We start from the raw sequence: 25,220 nt of genomic DNA on the forward strand, positions 1-25,220 counted from the left end.
GTGCAAAAGCTTTGAAGTTTCATTAGGTCCCATTTGTTTATTTTTGTTTTTATTTCCATTACTCTAGGAGGTGGGTCAGAAAGGATCTTGCTGTGATTTATGTCATAGAGTGTTCTGCCTATGTTTTCCTCTAAGAGTTGGATAGTTTCTGGCCTTACATTTAGGTCTTTAATCCATTTTGAGCTTATTTTTTTGTATGGTGTTAGGGAGTGATCTAATCTCATACTTTTACATGTACCTGTCCAGTTTTCCCAGCACCATTTATTGAAGAGGCTGTCCTTTCTCCACTGTACTTTCCTGCCACCTTTGTCAAAGATAAGGTGTCCATATGTGCGTGGGTTTATCTCTGGACTTTCTATCCTGTTCCATTGATCTATCTTTCTGTGTTTGTGCCAGTACCATACTGTCTTGATTACTGTAGCTTTGTAGTATAGCCTGAAGTCAGGGAGCCTGATTCCTCCAGCTCCTTTTTTCGTTCTCAAGATTGCTTTGGCTATTCGGGGTCTTTTGTGTTTCCATACAAATTGTGAAATTTTTTGTTCTAGTTCTGTGAAAAATGCCAGTGGTAGTTTGATAGGGATTGCATTGAATCTGTAGATTGCTTTGGGTAGTAGAGTCATTTTCACAATGTTGATTCTTCCCATCCAAGAACATGGTATATCTCTCCATCTATTTGTATCATCTTTAATTTCTTTCATCAGTGTCTTATAATTTTCTGCATACAGGTCTTTTGTCTCCTTAGGTAAGTTTATTCCTAGATATTTTATTCTTTTTGTTGCAGTGGTAAATGGGAGTGTTTTCTTGATTTCACTTTCAGATTTTTCATCATTAGTATATAGGAATGCCAGAGATTTCTGTGCATTCATTTTGTATCCTGCTACTATACCAAATTAATTGGTTAGCTCTAGTACTTTTCTGGTAGCATCTTTAGGATTCTCTATGTATAGTATCATGTCATCTGCAAACAGTGACAGCTTTACTTCTTCTTTTCCGATTTGGATTCCTTTTATTTCCTTTTCTTCTCTGATTGCTGTGGCTAAAACTTCCAAAACTATGTTGAATAAGAGTGGTGAGAGTGGGCAACCTCGTCTTGTTCCTGATCTTAGTGGAAATGCTTTCAGTTTTTCACCATTGAGGATGATGTTTGCTGTGGGCTTGTCATATATGGCCTTTATTATGTTGAGGATAGTTCCATCTGTGTCTACTTTCTGCAGGGTGTTTATCATAAATGGGTGTTGAAATTTGTCGAAAGCTTTCTCTGCATCTATTGAGATGATCATATGGTTTTTCTCCTTCAATTTGTTAATATGGTTTATCACATTGATAGATTTGCGTATATTGAAGAATCCTTGCATTCCTGGAATAAACCCCACTTGATCATGTTGTATGATCCTTTTAATGTGCTGTTGGATTCTGTTTGCTAGTATTTTGTTGAGGATTTTTGCATCTATGTTCATCAGTGATATTGGCCTGTAGTTTTCTTTCTTTGTGACATCCTTGTCTGGTTTTGGTATCAAGGTGATGGTGGCCTCGTAGAAGGAATTGGGGAGTGTTCCTCCCTCTGCTATATTTTGGAAGAGTTTGAGAAGGATAGGTGTTAGCTCTTCTCTAAACGTTTGATAGAATTCACCTGTGAAGCCATCTGGTCCTGGGCTTTTGTTTGTTGGAAGATTTTTAATCACAATTTCAATTTCAGTGCTTGTGATTGGTCTGTTCATATTTTCTATTTCTTCCTGATTCAGTCTTGGCAGGTTGTCCATTTCTAAGAATTTGTCCATTTCTTCCAGGTTGTCCATTTTATTGGCATAGAGTTGCTTGTAGTAATCTCTCATGATTTTTTTTTATTTCTGCAGTGTCAGTTGTTACTTCTCCTTTTTCATTTCTAATTATATTGATTTGAGTCTTCTCCCTTTTTTTCTTGATGAGTCTGGCTAGTGGTTTATCTATTTTGTTTATCTTCTCAAAGAACCAGCTTTTAGTTTTATTGATCTTTGCTATCGTTTCCTTCGTTTCTTTTTCATTTATTTCTGATCTGATTTTTATGATTTCTTTCCTTCTGCTAGCTTTGGGGCTTTTTTGTTCTTCTTTCTCTAATTGCTTGAGGTGCAAGGTTAGGTTGTTTATTCGAGATGTTTCCTGCTTCTTAAGGTGGGCTTGTATTGCTATAAACTTCCCCCTTAGAACTGCTTTTGCTGCATACCATAGGTTTTGGGTCGTTGTGTCTCCATTGTTATTTGTTTCTATGTATTTTTTTATTTCCTCTTTGATTTCTTCAGTTATCACTTCATTATTAGGTAGTGTATTGTTTAGCCTCCATGTGTTTGTATTTTTTACAGATCTTTTCCTGTAATTGATATCTAGTCTCATGGCGTTGTGGTCAGAAAAGATACTTGATACGATTTCAGTTTTCTTAAATTTACCAAGGCTTGATTTGTGACACAAGCTATGATCTATCCTGGAGAATGATCCATGAGCACTTGAGAAAAATGTGTATTCTGTTGTTTTTGGATGGAGTGTCCTATAAATATCAATTAAGTCCATCTTGTTTAATGTATCATTTAAACCTTGTGTTTCCTTATTTATTTTCACTTTGGATGATCTGTCCATGGGTGAAAGTGGGGTGTTAAAGTCCCCTACTATGAATGTGTTACTGTCGATCTCCCCTTTTATGGCTGTTAGTATTTGTCTTATGTATTGAGGTGCTCCTATGTTGGGTGCATAAACATTTACAATTGTTCTATCTTCTTCTTGGATGGATCCCTTGATCATTATGTAGTGTCCTTCTTTGTCTCTTTTAATAGTCCTTATGTTAAAGTCTATTTTGTCTGATATGAGAATTGCTACTCCAGCTTTCTTTTGCTTTCCATTTGCATGGAATATCTTTTTCCATCCCCTTATTTTCAGTCTGTATGTGTCTATAGGTCTGAAGTGGGTCTCTTGTAGACAGCATATATAAGGGTCTTGTTTTTGTATCCATTCAGCCAATCTGTGTCTTTTGGTGGGAGCATTTAGTCCATTTACATTTAAGGTAATTATCGATATGTATGCTCCTATTCCCATTTTCTAGATTGTTTTGGGTTTGTTATTATAGGTCTTTTCCTTCTCTTGTGTTTCTTGTCTAGAGAAGTACCTTTAGCATTTGTTGTAAAGCTGGTTTGGTGGTGCTGAACTCTCTCAGCTTTTGCTTGTCTGTAAAGGTTTTAATTTCTCCATCAAATCTGAATGAGATCCTTGCTGGGTAGAGTATTCTTGGTTGCAGGTTTTTCTCCTTCATCACTTTCAGTGTGTCCTGCCACTCCCTTGTGGCTTGTAGGGTTCCTGCTGAGAGATCCGCTGTTAACCTTATGGGGATTCCCTTGTGTGTTATTTGTTGTTTTTCCCTTGCTGCTTTTAATATGCTTTCTTTGTATTTAATTTTTGACAGTTTGATTAATATGTGTCTTGGCGTATTTCTCCTTGTATTTATCCTGCATGGGACTCTCTGTGCTTCCTGGACTTGATTAACTATTTCCTTTCCCATATTAGGGAAGTTTTCAACTATAATCTCTTCAAATATTTTCTCAGTCTCTTTCTTTTCTTCTTCTTCTTCTGGAACCCCTATAATTCGAATGTTGGTGCGTTTAATGTTGTCCCAGAGGTCTCTGAGACTGTCCTCAGTTATTTTCTTTCTTTTTTCTTTATTCTGCTCTGCAGTAGTTATTTCCACTATTTTATCTTCCAGGTCACTTATCCGTTCTTCTGCCTCAGTTATTCTGCTATTGATCCCATCTAGAGTACTTTTAATTTCATTTATTGCGTTGTTCATCGTTGCTTGTTTCATCTTTAGTTCTTGTAGGTCCTTGTTAACTGTTTCTTGCATTTTGTCTATTCTATTTCCAAGATTTCGGATCATCCTTACTATCATTATTCTGAATTCTTTTTCAGGTAGACTGCCTATTTCCTCTTCATTTGTTAGGTCTGGTGCATTTTTATCTTGCTCCTTCATCTGCTGTGTGTTTTTCTGTCTTCTCATTTTGCTTATCTTACTGTGTTTGGGGTCTCCTTTTTGCCGGCTGCAGGTTCGTTGTTTTTGATGTCTGTCTCCAGTGGCTCAGGTTGTTTCAGTGGGTTGTGTAGGCTTCCTGGTGGAGGGGACTAGTGCCTGTGTTGTGCTGGATGAGGCTGGATCTTGACTCTCTAGTGGGCAGGTTCACGTCTGGTGGTGTGTTTTGGGGTGTCTGTGGCCTTATTATGATTTTAGGCAGCCTCTCTGCTAATGGGTGGAGTTGTGTTCCTGTTTTGCTAGTTGTTTGGCATAGGTTGTCCAGCACTGTGGCTTGCTGGTCGTTGAGTGAAGCTGGGTGCTGGTGTTAAGATGGAGGTCTCTGGGAGATTTCCGCCGTTTAATATTATGTGGAGCTGGGACATCTCTTGTTGACCAGTGTCCTGAAGTTGGCTCTCCTACCTCAGAGGCAGAGCCCTGACTCCTGGCTGGAGCACCAAGAGGCTTTCATCCACATGGCTCAGAATAAAAGGGAGAAAAAGTAGAGAGAATTAGTAGAAGTATGAGGAAAGAAAGAAGGAAAGGAGGAAAGGAAGGAAGGAAGAAAGAAGGAAAGAAAGGAGGGAGGGAGGGAGGAAGGAACGAAGGAGGGAAGGAAAGAAGGAAAAAAGACAAAGAAAGAAGATACAGTAAAAGTAAAATAAAGTATAATATAGTTATTGAATTAAAAAATATTTAGGAAAAAAAAGGGACGGATAGAACCTTAGGACAAATGTTGGAAGCAAAGCTATACAGAGAAAATCTTACACAGAAGCATACACATACACCCTCACAAAAAGAGGTAAAGGGGGAAACATCATAAATCTTGCTCTCAGAGACCACCTCCTCAATTTGGGGTGATTCGTTGTCTAAAGGAGGGAAGGAAGGAAGGAAGGAAAGAAAGAAAGAACGAACGAAGGTAAAGTATAATAAAGTTATTACAATTAAAATTAATTATTAAGAAAAAAAATTAAAAAAAAAAACCATGGCCGGATAGAGCCCTAGGACAAATGGTGGAAGCAAGAGTATACAGACAAGATCTCACACAGAAGCATACACGTACACATTCACAAAAAGAGGAAAAGGGAAAAAAATCACAGATCTCGCTACTAAAGTCCACCTCCTCAATTTGGGATCATTCCTTGTCTATTCAGGTATTCCACAGATGCAGGGTATATCAAGTTGATTGTGGAGCTTTAATCCGCTGCTTCTGAGGCTGCTGGGAGAGATTTCCCTTTCTCTTCTTTGTTCTCACAGCTCACAGGAGCTCAGCTTTGGATTTGGCCCTGCCTCTGCGTGTAGGTCGATGGAGGGCGTATGTTTTTTGCTCAGACAGGACGGGGTTAAAGGAGCCGCTGATTCGGGGGCTCTGGCTCACTCAGGCCGGGGGTGGGGGGGGTGGAGGGAGGGGCACGGAGTGCGCGGCGGGCCTGCGGCGGCTCCAGCCTAAGCCCGCCGTGCGTTCTCCCGGGGAAGTTGTCCCTGGATCCCGGGAACCTGGCAGTGGCGGGCTGCACAGGCTTCGTCGAAGAGGGGTGTGGAGAGTGATCTGTGCTCGCACAGAGGCCCCTTGGTGGCGGCAGCAGCAGCCTTAGCGTCTCCCGCCCGTCTCTGGGGTCCGTGCTTTTAGCCGCGGCTCGCGCCCGTCTCTGGGGTTCGCGCTTTTGGCCGCGGCTCGCGCCCGTGTCTGGGGTTCGCGCTTTTGGCCGCGGCTCGCGCCCGTCTCTGGAGCTCTTCTAAGCAGCGCTCTTAAACCCCTCTCCTCGTGCACCAGGAAACAAAGAGGGAAGAAAAAGTCTCTTGCCTCTTCGTCAGGTCCAGAGTTTTCCCTGGACTCCCTCCCGGCTAGCTGTGGCGCACTAACCCCCTGCAGGCTGTGTTCACGCCGCCAACCCCAGTCCTCTCCCTGCGCTCCGACCGAAGCCCGAGCGTCAGCTCCCAGCTCCGCCGCCCCGGCGGGTGAGCAGACAAGCCTCTCGGGCTGGTGAGTGCCGGTCGGCACCGATCCTGTGCGGGAATCTCCCCGCTTTGTCCTCCGCACCCGTCGCTGTGCACTACTCCGCGGTCCCGAAGCTCCCCCCTCCCTCCCGCAGTCTCCGCCCGTGAAGGGGCTCCTAGTGTGTGGAAACTTTTCCTCCTTCACAGCTCCCTCCCAGTGGTGCAGGTCCCATCCTATCCTTTTGTCTCTGTTGTTTCTTTTTTCTTTTGCCCTACCCAGGTACGTGGGGAGTTTCTTGCCTTTTGGGAGGTCTGAGGTCTTCTGCCAGCCTTCAGTAGGTGTTCTGTAGGAGTTTTTCCACGTGTAGATGTATTTCTGGTGTATCCGTGGGGAGGAAGGCGATCTCCGCGTCTTACTCTTCCGCCATCTTCAAGGTCCCCTCTCTGTGTCTTTTAATTGCGTGGTCTGTCCTCTGTTATCTTGTTACATGCTCTCTGATCTTTACAGTTCTTTACGTGGGTTATTCTTTAAAAGTTTCATGGAGAAGGTAAGCCTTGAGCTGAATTGTGATGAAAGCGGACCTGTCAGTTGGGGTTTTGTAATGAGAAAAGAAGGAAAGAGCACTAGCCTTCAGTGGTTGAATTCATATGTTCAGTTTGGATCACGCTGTTTCCCTTATTTTAAAAGCAGCATGTAAAAAATCATATCTCATCCAAAGTTTTTTTTTTATATATATAAATTTATTTATTTATTTATTTTTGGCTGTGTTGGGTCTTCGTTGCTGCGCGCGGGCTTTCTCTAGTTGCAGTGAGCGGGGGGCTACTCTTCGTTGCAGTGCACGGGCTTCTCATTGCAGTGGCTTCTCTTGTTGCGGAGCATGGGCTCTAGGCAGGCGAGCTTCAGTAGTTGTGGCACGTGGGCTCAGTAGTTGTGGCTTGCAGGCTCTAGAGCGCAGGCTCAGTAGTTGTGGTGCACGGACTTAGTTACTCCGCGGCATGTGGAATCTTCCCGGACCAGGGCTCGAACCCGTGTCCCCTGCATTGGCAGGAGGATTCTTAACCACTGCGCCACCAGGGAAGCCCCAAAGTTTTTTTTTTTGATGTTAGTTATCTTCCTAAGCAACAAGTTTTTCTGATAATGGATATTTTAAAGTTCTTTAAGTACAAAACATTTTCTAATTTTAATATTCATATCATAAATATAAAATCAGATTATGATAGTGAAATTTTAATATATTCCTATGAAATATGGAGTTTAAAAAGTAAGAAGGTCTTAAGAATTTACCTGTAATTTGGATGGCTGATTAGATTTATATTTTATACCACTTAACAATAATAATAAACATAATGGTAATGGCTCTCTTGAGTACAATATTACGAGGGATACTAGGGTTAGGTCCTGGCTCAGTAGGAAGGATGTCTTGAAGGAGAAGTCATGTTTTACAGAAGCATTTTACAGGCCAAAACACTGACAGTTGCATATTTAGCCACAGTGATTATGCTCTCTGTGCTCAGGGTACAGATGGAGAAAAGGTCCAGATCAGAGACAGGATCTGCTGGGGTCAGGCAGCGCTCAACGGCAGAGATACGGTTTAGCTGCACTCTGAGTCCGAGTTCACTTCTCTCTCTAGTACACTGTATTTCCTGTTCGCTAACATTTTTCCATGTCTAATAATCTCCCCTAGAAATGTATCATAAATATTTCATTTATAGCTCTTTCACACCAATTTTACAAACTTTTCTGCACACCTTTACAAATATCACCTGGGCTAAAGCAAAGCTCATACTGAGACTATTTCATAATGATTTGCAACCTAAGGAAGTCCTCTTGTTTGCCTGAGGTGAGGGAAGTCTTTATCAACTACTTTACTCATCGTTTCCAACATGCTTTAAAAAGTCACCATTCAGAATAAAGTATAGGAACAAAGTCCTAATGAACTTATTCCTTTTCATTTGTGTCTATCCATATTGTCTATTTTAAAAAGTGACAAACACTTATTTTATTCAAAGAAAAAAATTAAATTTATATATATTTATCTTAAATAGTTTTATTGTAGAGAAAGCCATCTGTGGCTATGAAATTTATTTAACAGGGATACAATACATGCACCATTGCACCTAATCTGTAATTCCCAATAGTTTCACGGTAACACTTTTTTTTAGCTTCAACCACGTGTGTGGTATTTGACCCTTATAGTGGCCTTATGAGGTTAATGACTTTATTATCTGAGACTTGGAGAGATTAAGTAATTTGGCCATTGTCACCCAAGAATTAGGGAAATGGACTCTAAGTGTGTCTGAATGCAGAGCCTGAGTTCTCAACCCCAGTGATGTACTGAAATCTGAAGCACATGATACTTGGCATAAAGCAGCATAAATATTTCTAGAAATATACGTGTAACATTTCTGACTACTGTGATGATTATTGAGACTCAGGCTTGTGAAGAGTGTCTGTAATCATTACATAAGTTGGCTGCTTAAGCGATACATTTTTTCAGACTTCAAACTTATAAACATCTATGTTTATGAAACCGGATGGTATGAAAACAGTTGTCTTTAAAAATAAGAGCCACAATGAAAAGGAAATATTACGGGGATAATCTCTGACAAAGAGTAGAAGCAAATAAAGGAAAAGAAAATACTGGCCAAATTGAGAAAAGAAACAGACAAGAGCTCATTAGAGTTTGAGCAAAACCAATGGAAAATTAGAAGAATCTGGAAATCACAGAGGACAAATACTTACTTAACACTTGCTAAAGGTCAGGCCCTGTACCAGGTGGTAAGAATTTGCAGATCAATAAGATAGGTCTTTCTCTGAAAGAATTCACAGATTAGTGCATAAACTCATAAACAGCTAACAATAATGTGTGCAATCAAAGTACCAAAACAAGGGCGATAGAGAAGACATGATTAATTCCATGTATAGTGGGTAGGGCAGGGCAGGGGGTGCAGGGGATGGAGGCAAGAATGGCATCTAAGCTGATCCTTTAGGGATGACAGGATTTGGCCAGGTAGGTAAAGGGAAGGGCATTTGAACCTGACCATTAAGGAAAAGGCCCAGAAGTAATATTCTGTGTTTTAGGGAGCGATGTGATGGAACAAGGAGTGTTTATCCTTGGAAGGACTATGTATTCGTTTTCTATTGCTGGGTGGCACACTGTCAAAAATTCGGCAGTTGAAAACAGCATTCCTTTTTGTCTCACACTTTCCATAAGACAGAAGTCCAGGCATGGCTCAGCTGGGTTTTTTCCTAAGGATCTCAAAAGCTTAAATCAAGGTGTCAGCCACTCTGCATGTTCTTCTAGAGGCTTGACGAAGGAAAGCTCTGCCTCAAAGCTCTCTAAGGTTGAGGGCAAAATTCATTTTCTTGAGGCTGTAGTGTTTGTGATAGTTTGCATCCTCAGAGCCAGAAACAGAGGTAGAATCTCTGCTACTTATAGTCTATGACTTCCAGACCCTTTTTATTTATTCACTTAAATTTAAAAAACTTTATTTTGTATATTTTAAACTTTTTATTGGAGTATAGTTGATTTACAGTTTTATTATAGTTGCTGTGTTAGTTTCAGGTGTACAGCAAAGTGAATCAGTTATACATATTCATATAACCCCTCTTTTTTAGATTATTTTCCCATATAGGTCATTAGAGAGTATTGAGAAGAGTTCCATGTGCTATACAGTAGGTTCTTATTAGTTATCTATTTTATATATAGTCGTGTATATATGTCAATCCCAATCTCCCAATTTATCCCTCCCTACCCTCCACTTTACCCCCGGTAACCCTGAGTTTCATTTATTTTCACATAGCTTGGAATATAGGAGCAAATTGATTTTCCAATCTTAAGTGCTCCAAGTTTGGTTGTTTTTCCCAGCCTGTCCACTGTTTTGGTTTCAACCTGTACATTGGCCAGTTCATTGATGAGCTCATTCATTTTTTTAATATCTTGCCAAAGAGAGTCAACAGAAGTCAAATGCACAAAACGAGAATTCTTTCCAACCAATGCCTTCAAAGCTCCAGATTCAGCGGCACATGTTTTTCCTTCCAAGTAATCTCAGGTGACAGCTTCAACAGATATTTTGCCATCACATAACGTGGGTCACCATTGTTTTCAGCTTCCAGTTTATCTTCTCTTGACAATTGACAGTGAAGTCCAATGTTAGGTTTTTTTTTTTTACAAAAACAAAACCCTTCTTGAAGGCACCAATTTTGGTACTAGTTATATGTTAACTACTCTAACTAACAATCAAAAATCTCATCTCCTAATGCACTGGGAGCTTAGTTCTCACGTCACAGTCCAGAGTAGGTTGGCAACTGTGCGGGGGGTAGTCTCTGCTCCATGCAGTTAATTCGGGTCTTAGGTTTCTTTCACCCAAAAACTCTTCATCCTCTAGGGTCTTATGACTGCTCTGGATCTGACCAGAAGAGAAGAGAAGGAAGGTGGAAGATTTTAGTCTAACCCTAAACCTCGCCCTAACTGTAGCCCTAACCAGGCAGTATATGTCACAGACCAGGTGATATTTTTCCCTTCTACTCAAATTCTACTGACCCAACAGTGTAACAAGTCCACATCTATAACTGCAAGGCGTTCTGGAAAAGGATGGCCGGCCATATCCTCAGGAGAAAATGGGAGTGGTTTTGTGAACACTTAGCCAGTCCCTGCTATACCATTAGAAAATTATGTAACAGACCAGGCAAGATATGATAAAGACCTATATTAGGCACTGAAAATAGCAAAGAGGTAATTCTTTCATTTATGTACTCATTCAGCAAATATGTACTGAACAGTGGCTCTGAGCCAGGTGATGTATTTCAGACCTGGCAAGTCATTCCATCATAAGTTCGATAGCCAAGGTCACCATCCTCTTAGATCTTACATTACAGTGAGGTTTAAAAGCACCGTGGTGAATCTTATTCGGTGTCCTACATAAGTATGTCACGTTTAAGTAAGTTTATAGGGTGTAAGCCTAACGTGAGCATTATTAAAAAGCACACAGTACAAAGTATTTACTGATTTAATTAATTTTGCCACATACACTTCTGGGTATGAGAAATGGATGGTGATCTAAATCAGTGTATGTCTTAGAAGGCACACGGATGGCCAAGAGGCACATGAAAAGATGCTCAACATCACTAATCAGTAGAGAAATGCAACTCAAAGCTACAATGAGGTATCACCTGACACTTGATAGAATGGGCATCATCAGAAAATCTACAAACAACAAGTGCTGGAGAGGGTGTGGAGAAAAGGGAACCCTCTTGCACTGTTGGTGGGAATGTAGATTGATACAGCCACTATGGAGAACAGTATGGAGGTTCCTTAAAAACTAAACATAGAGCTACCATATGACCCAGCAATCCCAGTACTGGGCATATACCCTGAGAAAACCATAATTCAAAAAGACATGTGCACCCCAATATTCACTGTAGCACTATTTACAATAGCCAAGACATGGATGCAACCCAAATGTCCATTAATAAAGGAATGGATAAAGAAGACGTGGTACATATATACAATGGAATATTACTCACCCATAAAAAGGAACGAAATTGTGCCATTTGCCGAGACATGCATGGACCTAGAGACTATCATACAGAGTAAAGTAAGTCAGAAAGAGAAAAAGAAATATCACATATTAACACATATATCTGGAATCTAGAAAAATGGTACAGATGAACCTATTTGCAAAGCAGAAATAGAGACACAGAGAACAAATGTATGGACACCAAGGGGGGAAAGCGGAGTTGGGATGAATTGGGAGATTGGGATTAACATATATTCACCACTATATATAAAATAGATAACTAATGAGAATCTACTGTATAGCACAGGGAACTCTACTCACTGCTCTGTGGTGACCTAAATGGGAAGGAAATCCAAAAAAGAGGGGATGTATGTATACGTATAGCTGATGCACTTTGCTTTATAGGAGAAACTAACACAACACTGTAAAGCAACTATACTCCAATAAAAATTTTAAAAAAAGATTATTAACCAGAATACTTCAGAAGTACATACAAATCAAAGAAGCTAAACAAGTGAAGGAAAAGTTTACAAAGGATATATGGAGGCAGTTATCACAAGAAGCACAAATAGTCAATAAATATATTAAAAGGCATAAAAAAATAAGTATGTCTTTAGCCTTCTTTACCTATGTAACTGGCATACTTTCCAAAGAAAACACTAATAAAAGTAGCTTGGTGTCCAAGGCATGTGAGGCCGGGCCAGTGGTATAGTCAATGTGACAGGATTCCTGGTGGAGGATAGTGGGGAACAGATGGAGGAATAGGAACAGCAGGGATGGAAACAAATGGGCCAGTTTGGCTGGGGAGAGGCTGCTGTGGGACACTGAGATAGGATAATTTTGCAATTAGAGACTTCTTTCATTTTCTATATTCCATGTATTTGGTTTAAATTTCCTTATAAGATTGCAAGTACAAAATACATAGGCATTATCATTTTTAAGTGAATTTGTCCTCATCAAAATTGTACTTGTCATGACCACAAAAAAGTGCAGCGCTCATCTGATTAGATATTGAAATATAGTAGAAACAGTCTATTTTAGCCAATGAAAACATTGACTTATTTCTAAGTGTGACACTGATTAAACATAATTTTTAAGAACAAGAACTTGTCATTTCTGCTGTGTTTTAAATATAGCACCAAGTGCATATGTATGGAGCAGGACCCAATGGGCCCTTTCTGGGACACAAACCCCCAGCTCCGCTGCCTGTCTCTTGTTTGTAGAAAAACTTTAGCTAAAGAACAGAATTAATCAGAGAAATGAGGAAATACAGAAAATAAAGGAAAATAATCAAGCAAAACAAGATAATAATAGTTTAGTCATTAAACAAAGTCAAGTACCTTTGGTTCCTCCTCAAGGGCTATCATAATATTCTGAGCCATATCCTGTGAGCTGTGTTGTAGATGCTGAAACTCCCCACCAACTGAAAGAAGTTAATTACGTGATGACCAGGCTGTAGCCATGACATAAGCTGCTCCATCTTACAGAATTCTAAGAACTGGCCTCAAAGAAATGGCAACAAAGCGACCCTGAAACTGAAGATTAACTGTGCTTAGAACAATCAAGATGATGCCGATCAGACCGCCACATGACTAATTTCAAGATGACGGTCAGAGCTGACTGTGCTGTTTCTGCATGTAGCCCCCTCCCTCCATCTATACTCCCCTGAAACTCCCCTTTAAAAACTTTTCCCCCCTGATCAGCAGCAGGGGAACTGGCTTTTAGACATGAGTCTGCCTTCTCCCCAGGTTGCTGGCTTCCTGAAAAAAGCAACCTTTCCTTTCCTACCAACACTTGTCTCCTGTACATTGGCTTTTGAGCAGCAAACAGCCGAACCTGAGTCTGGTAGCACATACACATACTTCCCTATATGCTGTTGATGAGTTTAGCCAAGTGAATGTAGAAGAACTGCTGAGCGTGGTAATGACTGAAAGATGCTTCTGAAGACTCATCCAAGAAAGCATTGGGAAACATTGAAGAATTAGCTGTGAAGTTGCATTTTTTAAATGTGTGTGATGAGTTGAATTGTGTTCCCCCCAAGAAAGATATGTTGTAATTCTAACCCACAGTAACTCAGAATGTGACCTTATTTGGAAATTGTGTTGTTACAAATGTAATTAAGTTGAGATCATCCTGGAGTTGGATGGGCTCCTGGTGTGATATGACTTGTGTCCTTTTAAAAAGATGGCTACGTGAAGACACAAACACCCACAGAAAACATCATGAGAAGGCAAGGCAGAGACTGGAGGTATGTAGCTGGAAGCCACGGAATGCCAAAGATTACGGACAGACCAGGAGCTGGGAGGGGGCAAGGAAGGGTTCTCCTATAGGCTTCAGAGGGACCGTGGGCCTGCCAACACCTTGATTTTTGGCATCTAGAGCATTGGAACTCTAAGTCTCTGTTCTTCTAAGCCACCCAGTTTGTGGTGTCTTCTTATCTTCAAACCTAGAAAGCGAATACGATGTGTAGTGGAATAAATCAGATGCACGGAACAGTTTCCAATACAGAGTAGTCTGCATTGTTTTCACAAACTATGAAGCCTTTAATTTCTTAAGGAAAATATTCTGCTTTATCCTGAATAATGTTACGCCCAGAAGTTGTCTTTCAAAGTTGTTAAAATAATTATCTTAAAAAAAAAATTATCTTAACGTCAATTTTAAAACTATTGTATTTTAAAATGTATTTCTTATTCAAGTATAGTTGATTTATAATGTTATGTTAGTTTCTGGTGTACAGCGAAGTGATTCAGTTATATATATAAAGTATGTGAAAAGTATTCAGTTATATATATAACTGAATATGAAAAAGAATATATACATGTATTCTTTTTCATATTCTTTTCCATTATGTTTTATTACAGGATAATGAATACAGTTCTGTGTAAACACTATTGTTCACTAATGCTGTTTTTTGGGTGATTCTTCAAAAGCATGTTTCCGTCATTCCTATACTTATTTTTTTTTAAACATCTTTATTGGAGTATAGTTGCTTTACAGTGCGGTGTTAGTTTCTGCTGTATAACAAAGTGAATCAGCTGTACATATACATATATCCCCATATCCCCTCCCTCTTGTGTCTCCCTCCCACCCTCCCTACCCCACCCCTCTAGGTGGTCACAAAGCACCGAGCTGATCTCCCTGTGCTATGCGGTTGCTTTGCACTAGCAATCTGTTTTACATTTCGTAGTGTGTATATGTTCATGCTGCTCTCTCACTTCATCCCAGATTCCCATTCCCCCTCCCCGTGTCCTCAAGTCCATTCTCTGCACCTGTGTCTTTATTCCTGTCCTGACCTCTAGGTTCTTCATAACTTTTTTTTTCTTTTTTTCTTTTTAGATTCCATATATATGGAATATATATGTTAGCATACAGTATTTGTTTTTCTCTTTCTGACTTAACTCTGTATGACAGACTCTAGGTCTATCCACCTCACTACAAATAACTCAATTTCATTTCTTTTGATGGCTGAGTAATATTTCATTGTATATATGTGCCACATTTTCTTTATCCATTCATCTGTTGATGGACACTTAGGTTGCTCCCATGTCTCGGCTATTGTAAATAGAGCTACAATGAATATTGTGGTACATGACTCTTCTTTTTTTTTTGTTTACGGTACGTGGGCCTCTCACTGTTGTGGACTCTCCCGTTGCGAAGCACAGGCTCCAGACGTGCAGGCTCAGTGACCGTGGCTCACGGGCCCAGCCGCTCCATGGCACGTGGGATCCTCTCGGACCGGGGCACAAACCAGTGTCCCCTGCATCGGCAGGCGGACTCTCAAACACTGCACCACCAGGGAAGCCCTCTTCTTGAATTATTGTTTCCTCAGGGTATATGCCCAGCAGTGGGATTGCTGGGTCGCATGGTAGTTCTATTTTTAGTTTTTTAAGGAACGTCCACACTGTTCTCCATAGTGGCTGTATCATTTTAAATTCCCACCAACAGTGCAAGAGGGTTCCCTTTTCTCCACACCCTCTCCAGCGTTTATTGTTTCTAGATTTTTTGATGATGGACATTCCGAGCGGTGTGAGGTGATGCCTCATTGTAGTTTTGATTTGCATTTCTCTACTGATTAGTGATGTGGAGCATTCTTTCATGTGTTTGTTGGCTATCTGTATATCTTCTTTGGAGAAGTGTCTATTTAGGTCTTCTGCCCATTTTTGGATTGGGTTGTTTGTTTTTTTGATACTGAGCTGCATGAGCTGCTTGTAAATTTTGGAGATAAATCCTGTGTAAGTTGCTTCATTTGCAAATATTTTCTCTTATTCTGAGGGTTTTCTTTTCATCTTGTTTATGGTTTCCTTTTCTGTGCCAAAGCTTTTACGTTTCAATAAGTCCCATTTATTTATTTCTGTTTTTATTTCCATTTCTCTAGGAATTGGGTCAAGAAGGATCTTGCTGTGATTTATGTCATAGAGTGTTCTGCCTATGTTTTCCTCTAAGAGTTTTTTTTTTTTTTTTTTTGCGGTACGCGGGCCTCTCACTGTTGTGGCCTCTCCCGTTGCGGAGCACAGGCTCTGGACGCACAGGCTCACAGGCCATGGCCGCTCTGCAACATGTGGGATCTTCCCTGACTGGGGCACGAACCCATGTCCCACATATTGGCAGACGGACTCGCAACCACTGAGCCACAAGGGAAGCCCCCCCCCCCCCACAAGAGTTTTATAGTATCTGACCTTACATTTAGGTCTTTAATCCATTTTGAGTTTATTTTTGTGTATGCTGTTAGGGAGTGGTCTAATTTTATTCTTTTACATGTAGCTGTCCAGTTGTCCCAGAACCGCTTATTGAAGAGGTTGCCTTTTCTCCATTGTATATTCTTGCCTCCTTTTTGAAAAAGAAGGTGACCATATGTGCGTGGGTTTATCTCTGGGCTTTCTATCCTGTTCCATTGATCTATCTTTCTGTTTTTGTGCCAGTACCATACTGTCTTGATTACTGCAGCTTTGTAGTATAGTCTAAAGTCAAGGAGCCTGATTCCTCCTGCTCCATTTTTCTTTCTCAAGATTGCTTTGGCTATTCGGGGTCTTTTGTGTTTCCATACAAATTGTGAAATTTTTTGTTCTAGTGCTGTTTCTGCATCTGGAAAATGAGGACTAGAAGTTAAATAAGTTTTAGATTTCATTTCATTTATAAAAGATGTAATTCTACACCTGTGATTTTCAAAGCATCCATTAGCAGATTTTACCAAATGATTAGAAATATATTCTTTGTCTTTAAAATGGCCTAAGGACAAAACATTTGTCATATTTAAACAGCTATTCTTGAAGTTTGTTATTGCTGGAATTTACTCTATGAAACATGCAAAAGTACATGTAAGTTATTATACTATTTTTTAAAGAGTATTCATTTACAAAACATTTCACACGTATAAGTCACAATGTATGAAATGTATCCTGCTCGCATTTATATTAGCTCTTGAGTGACACAAAATAATATAGAACTGATAAATAGAGAAATCATACTTCTCTGGCTTTTTATAGTTTACAGAGCAATTTCTGAAAGTGTCATCTCACTTAAGGTAAAGTTGGAACTTCAAAAAATACATGAATATGTTAATGTGTTTTTTATATTGTTGTATGTATCAGACATGTTTTATTTGATTTTTTAACAGTATATGTATTTTAAAAATCTGAATTAAGATTTTAAATATCAAATTATATTTTAAATACACAAGAATAGGAGACTTTAAAATAATCTGTGATGGATTTTTCTTTTAAATTTTGGTGATTTGTATTATGTATATTCTGAAAGTCAGCATGTTTTGTCCGTGGAGAGCCCCTTGCATAAAAATCAAATTTATTGGGCTTCCCTGGTGGCGCAGTGGTTGAGAGTCCGCCTGCCGATGCAGGGGACACGGGTTCGTGCCCCGGTGTGGGAGGATCCCACATGCCGCGGAGCGGCTGGGCCCGTGAGCCATGGCCACTGAGCCTGCGCGTCCGGAGCCTGTTGCTCCGCAACGGGAGAGGCCACAACAGTGAGAGGCCCGCGTACCGCCAAAAAAAAAAAAAAAAAAAAAAAAAACAAATTTATTCCTAAGTGGTGATCTGTGAAAAGTCAAGCCATTTTTCCTCAAATGTGAGAGATACTTTCCTTCATATGTGGCATGCTTTCTTTTTTTTTTGCTTCTTGTTTATTTATTTATTTATTCATTTATTTTTTAAATGTTTTTATTGGAGTATAATTTCTTTCTTTATTAAAAGGAGTATTATATCTATATGGTGATATAGAGATACACAGGTGATATTGTAAATATAAATAATAGTGTTTGGCTATTTCTCAACATTTTCAGACTTTTAATTTAACATGTCATATTTATATATTTGATTTTTTCTCAAAGGTTATTTATCCCTGACACTCCCTGGTGAGGTACTTGAGGTAGAGTTATTCCTTGCACAAACTGCTTTAGAAAATTTTCTTTTACTTTAAAAGGATGTGGGTGGTTTCAAAGTAGATAAGCAGAGAATAGGTATGTTACAATAACAGATTCATTTTGTAACTCTAAGATGGTTTGAACTACTGCTTCGGTCATTGAGGGTTAGTGCATATTTGTGTATTTCTGTGTGTGTGTGTGTGTGTGTGTGTGTGTGTGTGTGTGTGTGTGATCTAATCATTATTTTTGCCTATACTCTCTCAAATTCTCTGGAAGGATGGGGGAGGAAAGTATTTTTTAAAGGCATGTGACAAAATGAAATAGTTTTTTAAAAATTTAGAAATAATTTTGATACCATCTTGGCTAAAATAATCTCTGTGTCACTCTGGTTCCCATTGTTTTATTTTACTCATCAGCACCTGAACTTATAATTTGGTGTGTATGTCTAAATGAAAGTGCCTGTTTGTTGTTTTGTTTCTGTCTTTCTCACATTCCCACGAGAAGATAAAACTCCTTTAGAGAACGAATTTGCCATCCTTAGCCATCATTGCAACCACAGGACTCAGAACAGTGCTTGGCAAATGCATGAATGGATGGATACGGTTAAAGTCATATGTGCTAACGTCCACTCAACCAGCTATTCACAGTAGGGTTGTGAAGGGTGAGAGTCAAAAACACCTAAAGAATCAGGGGACACGGGTTCGTGCCCCGGTCCGGGAAGATCCCACATGCCGCGGAGCGGCTGGACCCGTGAGCCATGGCCCCTGAGCCTGCGCGTCTGGAGCCTGTGCTCCGCAACGGGAGAGGCCACAGCAGTGAGAGGCCCGCGTACCGCAAAAAAAAAAAAAGAGATTAAGGGTGTTAGCAAATAAAACTTGGGGTATGTGAGAAAAAAGCACTTTAGTCTTCTCCTATTTTAGATAAAAGCACAAAATGAAGTAATATAGAAAACATTTAGGCCAGTGTCTGGCTTGCTGGTAGCAGCTCCAGTGGAGAAGGAGACCCTGCTCCTGCTACTTGGATGACCTTGGGGAAGGTGACGCAGCTGAGGAGTTCTCATTCAAATCTGGGAGCACGGCAGAGTTCAGAAATGGACTTGAGGGACCTCTGATTCTCAATGACACTCAGTTCTGAGCACAATTTCTTCCATCTGGGGCAAGTGCCCAATAGGAAATCTTACTTCAGGAAAGGGCTGTTCTTCACACTGTAGAAAGGTAATTCTGTTCTGCCTTTCAGTTACAGCACATCATAGGTAAGAATAAAGCTTTGCCCAGGAACCAAGGCTGTCAGCTTTGTCACCATCGTGCATTTGAACTTACAAGCAAATGGACTTGCAGCCAATCTTTCAAAATCCAAATGGAGGGGTTTCTGTGATGTGTTTCTCCTCAGAACTCTCTTAACTCTCCTGTTCCTCCTTGTCTTAGTTTTCTGTTGCTGGTGAAACAAATTGTCACAAACTTCCTGGCTTAAAATAACTCACATTTATTATCTTACAGTTTTGGATGTCAGAGGTCCAAAATGGGTCTCACTGAGCTAAAACCAAATGTCAACAGTGTGTTCCTTCTGGAGCATCCAGGGGAATCCTTGCTTGTTTTCCAGCTTCCATAAGTACCCACATTCCTTGGTTCCTGGCCTCTGTCCGTCTTCAAATCCAGCCGCAGCCGATCAAGTATTTCTCACATCATCTTACTCTGACACTGACATTTTTGCCTCCCCCTTCCCACTTATGGACCCTTGTGATTACATTGGGTCCACTCAGATGATCTAGAGAAGGTTAGCTGATTAATAGCCATAAATAACTCTACCTGAGACCTTAAGTCGCCTTTGCCATGTAATTAACATTTTCGTAGATTCTAGGCATTAGGAAACGTACACCTTTGGGAGACAATTATTCTGCCTACCACATTATATATTTTATTTATAAAGATTTGGGCTTTTCTAAAAATGAGCACATCTCTAGAAAAGGGACAATTCTACTTTCATGTGTGGTTGAAATGGCCTAGATCTAGGAAAGAAGAGCATCTAAACCTTTGTTTATTTCTAGTCAGTTTATTCTTCAAAGAGGACCAATCTCACGGCTGCTGGAATGAGATGAGGTCAGAAATGTCACAGCTGCACTTGTTTTTTTCCAATTCGACTTTCTGCTGTTTAGAAGAAATACCTATTCTCTTGTGAAGAAAGCAATCCCATTCATTGTTACAGGTAATTACCTATTTGCAGACACACGAGTCTCAGATAGGACTTTATATACATTGTTTTTTGGTACAGTCCCTGCATTTAGTGGGAACATTTGAGCTAGTGCTTTACATTTGCAAAGAACACAACACTTCAGGCACTTCCAACATTTTTAGAAAATAAAATTAATAACAAGTCTTTTGAAATCATTATTATCTGTCCAAGTGAGATTTAATAATGACTCATATATTTGACCCTCTGTGGTAGATTCTAAATAAGAATTAATGTCTGTAACTTGCAGTGGAATTTCACTTTATAATTGTGTGCAGGCAAAACCACAGTTGCTTATTTTTTACTGTTTTTGTCAGTAACTGTTCCATCATATTGTTTTATGAGGCAATAATATAGCATCTAAGTAGAAAAATTCTAGGCACAAATATTTATCCTATTGAATAACAGAGAGATTTCCATCAATAAATCAGGAAATCAGATTATTATTCATGTGAGGCAGGCCCAAGTGAGACACATAACTACAGTAAAGGCCATGATTAACGATGTTTAAATGTCAAAAGTTTGAAAACTTGAGGTGAATTTATTAAATATCCAGAAATCTATAACATAATCCATACCTCAAACAAGCTGTCTGAATTTCTTTACATCACTCATCCAACACCTACTACACTGGGGAAGCTTCTGATTTATCTGACTTAATTATGTCCAAAACTATGTGAATTCATGGTATTCCTGACCAAAAACATGAATTTTTACTACTGACTCAAATCTAAAAATAGTTGTTTTTACTGAAAGAGTCCTTGAAGCTGTTGCTAAGGAACGAGCTTTGGAAAATGAAGAGAAAATATCATCGAAATCTCTTAGTTAAAAAGGAGAAAAATTCTGAAAAGCAGCCATTTCTCAGGGAAGCTGATATGTAGTGATCAACTTTTTCAGGCCTGGCCCATCCCGAGTTGTCACGCCATGAAACTGTCTTCTACTCGACTCTCTGTACTCCATGTTCGGATATTCACCAAGATGTCATCTGTTAGATTTAATAACAATTCACTTTTCAAATGTGAAGGTTTCAGGGAAGTCTAGAGTCCTCAGGCTACATTAAACACATATGCCTGATGCTTGCCTGTAGGAAATTAAATATCATGTTAGGATATCATATATATATATATATATATATATATATAACAGTTACATTAGTGTCTTTGCCCATGTTAATTGTTACGGATGGACAGAAGGAAGAAAAGGCAACATTTGCTTGAATCTCTAAAATCACATATAGGAATTAATCTTTTCTTTTAAAAAAGTATTATTCACAATGCACAGTTGTCAGTTAGCCAGAGTTTTCTAAAGGCCTTAAAATGTACTTAACAATCGTTGGCTTGGTTAATTGCATTTTCGTTAAAATGACAATTTTTCTTTCTATTTGAGGACCTTCATGGAATGCTATAGGAGTCCTAGCTTCGGGCAGTGGCTTAAGTGGAAGCAGTGTAGAAGCAACCCTGCTCGCGCAAGGATTTCACAGACTGAAAACCTATTGGGAAAGCTAAGTTTTGAAGAATGAAAGTAGGAGAGGGGTAAAGACATGGTAGAATGGGGTGGTGATTAACTGAGGAGGAGATGGCTGTCCATCATTAGCAGTGATAGGTTACTTAGCTAGGATCTATGGATTATGGTGTTTTTCTGAAGAGTCTGAATTATCTGCTCTCATTAGTCAAGTAGTGTTATTTTCACACTGACTCGTTTTAGAGTTATATTCAAGAATTGAGCAAAATCCAGTGAACTGACACCATGTCAGCATCCCCTACTGGTCCTCTATTAAATAGATTGCCTCAGTTAAATGCATGTGTCTTCTTTACCTGGGCTCAAGATATTTTTGTTATAAGAAATTAAAAGAACTGAGTACTTATTCTCAGAACATGACTAATACCTTAATTCAATTGATTATAAAAACTTTAAATATGATTGTAATTTTATCAAATTATCATATTTGAATATTCTGTTAGTTATTCTTTCCTATATTTAGCTAAACTCTAGAATGACTTTTTTTTTTTTTTTTTAAACATCTTTATTGGGGTATAATTGCTTTACAATGGTGTGTTAGTTTCTGCTTTATAACAAAGTGAATCAGCTATACATATACATATGTTCCCATATGTCTTCCCTCTTGCGTCTCCCTCCCTCCCACTCTCCCCATCCCACCCTTCCAGGCTGTCACAAAGCACCGAGCTAATATCCCTGTGCCTTGCGGCTGCTTCCCCCCAGCTATCTACCTTACTACGTTTGTTAGTGTGTATATGTCCATGACTCTCTCTCGCCCTGTCAAAACTCACCCCTCCCCCTCCCCATACCCTCAAGTCCGTTCTCCAGTAGGTCTGCGTCTTTATTCCTATCTTACCCCTAGGTTCTTCATGACATTTTTTCCCCTTAAATTCCATATATATGTGTTAGCATACGGTATTTGTCTTTTTCTTTCTGACTTACTTCACTCTGTATGACAGACTCTAGGTCTATCCATCTCATTACAAATAGCTCAATTTCATTTCTTTTTAAGGCTGAGTAATATTCCATTGTGTATATGTGCCACATCTTCTTTATCCATTCTTCCGATGATGGGCGCTTAGGTTGTTTCCATGTCCTGGCTATTGTAAATAGAGCTGCAATGAACATTTTGGTACATGACTCTTTTTGAATTTTGGTTTTCTCAGGGTATATGCCAAGTAGTGGGATTGCTGGGTCATATGGTAATTCTATTTGTAGTTTTTTAAGGAACCTCCATACTGTTCTCCACAGTGGCTGAACCAATTCACATTCCCACCAGCAGTGCAAGAGTGTCCCCTTTTCTCCACACCCTCTCCAGCATTTATTGTTTCTAGATTTTTTGATGATGGCCATAGAATGACTTTTTAAATTTAGTTTGTGTTCATTTGAGTAATTACATGGGACAACCAGCATTATGTCTAAAGGTCACTGAAACTGTTATTTCTGTACTGTTTCGAAGGATAATGTGAAGAATTTGTATTTTTACCAAGTAGCCATCTTACCTAAAGCTTGCACATTACCAGTTGGAATGATGAACTCCTGTTGCAACTAGTAGGGATGTTTTTTAAAATTATTACTACAATAACTAACCTTAGTGTGAAAAGTTCACTGCCTGAAAGTGGGACAAAAGATAGTATGATCTTGTCTGGTAAGATACAGACTTGTTATCCTAATGGAGAGGATGGGAGAAGTTCTCTACAGAAGTTTCTGTATAAGGCTTTCCTTTATAAGGAGTTACCACAAGAGAGCTAAAAGAAACTTGCTGCAACTGTTTTCTAAATGAAGCAGATAAAAATTAACACTGATTGATCCCATCAAGAAGGAGTCAATAGCTGTTGCAGAGACAAATTTCAGATCTTAAAATAATATTGGACAGGGAAAGATTCTAGAAGCCCTCACCCTTAGAGAATGCTTTGTGGTGGGGTTTGTTTGCCAAAGGAAAGGTCAGGAAGCCAATGTTTCCTGCTGCTTCCATCACAGGGAGTAGTTGGTGATGTTTTCTTTCATTTTCTCTTAAAGATAAACTCACCAAGTGAACAACTTCATGAAGCCCATTTCAGAAACTTCCCATTGAGAAGAATAGTATCAGGTTATAGGGGCCTGTTACTAAAAAACCCCTCACCACTTAGGGTAGCAAATAGGTTTAAATTCTTCTGCTAACCCTCATGAACTGTTAGAGACTTCCTGACAGGACAGTGTAAGGGCACCGTCTTGACAAAATTTAGAAGGTCCTGTTCAGGTTTGTTGAGGAAGGATGTTATGATTAGTTAGAGATATCCTTATGGATGAGGGTGTAGTGCTATAGGTGTAACCTGAGTTACTCTTAGCAGCTAGAGTTCAGGTAATAAATATCTATATCCTTAACTCCAAGGGTATATTTTATGGTGATATGGATGGAGAAATGTTGATACTATTAGTCCAAAAGATAAAAGGTTTAATCCAGAGATGGAGACCTTGATTTGTTAACTGGCCCTTAGATTCATGACATAGATTATACCTGATAAAATAGGATCATTAACAAACCTTTGTTATTGGGGGCAGGGGAAAAAAGATGAAGTGAGGTATGTCATCTTTTGTCCAGAAATTCTAGTGAATCTAAATCTAACTGAGCATTTCCTTATTTCCTAAAAGTAAATATAGTTCATGATATATATTATACATTATTTTTGAGCATTCACAATAGGCATTAAATACACATACTTGTGTATAGTGTTCTTTGAATTTTAATCGTCATGTAGGTGTAGAGTTGGTTTCCACAGAGAACACTCGTCTTCCATCTATGTCTATGTCCTGGCCCATCCCAAGCCCACGATGGCTGCTTGTCCTACAAACACAACTGCGCTCAGAGCCTGGACCCTGAGTCTCAGGAGTGACCCAGCCTCCAGGGTCAGGCGTTTCTCTTCACTCCTACTTCTGGTTGCAGCATCTAACTCTTCTCTGGTTCACTGACACTTTATCCCTCTTGTGAGAATCACAGTAGTGCTGTGGACAGTCACATCAGTACGTTTCCCAGAATGGCATTTGGCAAGGAGCATCATACATGGGACATGGTTTTATAGTGCAGGTTGGGCTCACTGGAGCCCAGACACTTTTCTTTTTAATGTCTTTCCTTCAACAAGTGTCTTTCTAAAGATCTCGGCTGAAGTCTCAGGGGCTCCAGCCTAGGTTATTTAGGGAATAACTTCTGAATAATCACGTGCATACACACTGAACAAGCAGTAGTCAAATTAATACAAAATTAAGGAAAACTTCTCCCAAAGATGCATTCATGTTAATGACCTTCTCCAGACACAATGGGAGATGACTCTCTTTATATTTAGGTAATAAAGAGCCTTCTCAAGTTAGTTTTTCAGAACTAAAGAAGAGACTCATTCCACAGGCGCAACCAAAGTTGCAGCCCAAACTAGTTGTAATTTTAAAATGATAGTTCCTTCATAGATGATGCCCTTCAAGGTTAGCATACAACCAGTCAAACAAACAAACAAAAATCCTGTAAAAATTTATATTTTTTAATTGAAATATATTTGATTTGCAATGTTGTATTAGTTTCAGGTGTATAGCAAATTGATTCAGTTATATATATATATATATATTCTTTTTCAGATTCTTTTCCATATAAGTTATTACAAGATATTGAGTATAGTT

The 25,220-nt window shown here is 39.4% G+C and overlaps 1 protein-coding gene across 1 annotated transcript in view; it reads left to right on the plus strand.

Annotated features, from left to right (window-relative positions):
* Positions 1–13,647: 13,647 nt before the first annotated feature.
* Positions 13,648–25,220, plus strand: part of MARCHF1 (membrane associated ring-CH-type finger 1) — a 593,424-nt gene continuing 581,851 nt past the window's right edge. The window contains exon 1 of the mRNA XM_032632580.1: positions 13,648–13,727. The gene's annotated coding sequence lies outside the window, so the exon portion shown is untranslated. The remainder of the gene's footprint in view (positions 13,728–25,220) is intronic.

This window comes from Phocoena sinus, chromosome 5 (genome assembly GCF_008692025.1).
Source record: "Phocoena sinus isolate mPhoSin1 chromosome 5, mPhoSin1.pri, whole genome shotgun sequence".
Taxonomy (NCBI): domain Eukaryota; kingdom Metazoa; phylum Chordata; class Mammalia; order Artiodactyla; family Phocoenidae; genus Phocoena; species Phocoena sinus.